This window comes from Solanum pennellii, chromosome 1, assembly GCF_001406875.1.
Source record: "Solanum pennellii chromosome 1, SPENNV200".
NCBI lineage: Eukaryota > Viridiplantae > Streptophyta > Magnoliopsida > Solanales > Solanaceae > Solanum > Solanum pennellii.
Window position 1 is genome coordinate 108,013,299 of NC_028637.1, and position 518 is coordinate 108,013,816.

General features: G+C 31.7%; 1 protein-coding gene across 2 annotated transcripts in view; it reads left to right on the forward strand.

The window, feature by feature from the left end:
• Positions 1-80: 80 nt before the first annotated feature.
• LOC107011294 (protein BASIC PENTACYSTEINE5-like) overlaps positions 81-518 on the forward strand; it is a 5,773-nt gene continuing 5,335 nt past the window's right edge. Inside the window, exon 1 of one of the 2 annotated variants that reach the window (XM_015210722.2) lies at positions 81-210. The gene's annotated coding sequence lies outside the window, so the exon portion shown is untranslated. The remainder of the gene's footprint in view (positions 211-518) is intronic. The other variant, XM_027919530.1, reaches the window with a different exon arrangement.

Consider the following 518-nt stretch of genomic DNA (forward strand, 5'->3'; position numbering starts at 1 on the left):
TATATATATATGAAGGACAATGACTTTTGCTCTTAAAAATATTTTTATATTTCAAAAATTAAATTAATCTTTTTCTTTTATTATAAAATATAAAATGAACAATTTATTGTTGCAAACATAATTAAATTCCAGTGGAGGGGTTCGGAAAAGGGTTTTCACTCACCGGCGATTCGCTAATGATCATACTTCACTCGCCGTCTTACTTCGCCGGTAATTTTTCTCTGCAATCTTCACCTTCTTCTCGCTGTCATTCATTCTCAATCAATTTCTGTGATTGTCTCTCATATTTTTTACTCACAGCATATTACTAAAGCATTCTCTATAGCTGCGTCGATGTTGTTTTAGTGTGTGTTTGAACGTTGAAACCCTAGTTTATCGTTTTGCTGATGTTATGTTTCGAGAAAGTGTTGTTGTAGTCATGAATTTGTCTAGTTTCACTGTTTCTGCAAGTACTTCAATTCAGTAGCAAAGCCACGAATTTCATTAGAGGTATTCAACATTATATATATATATATATA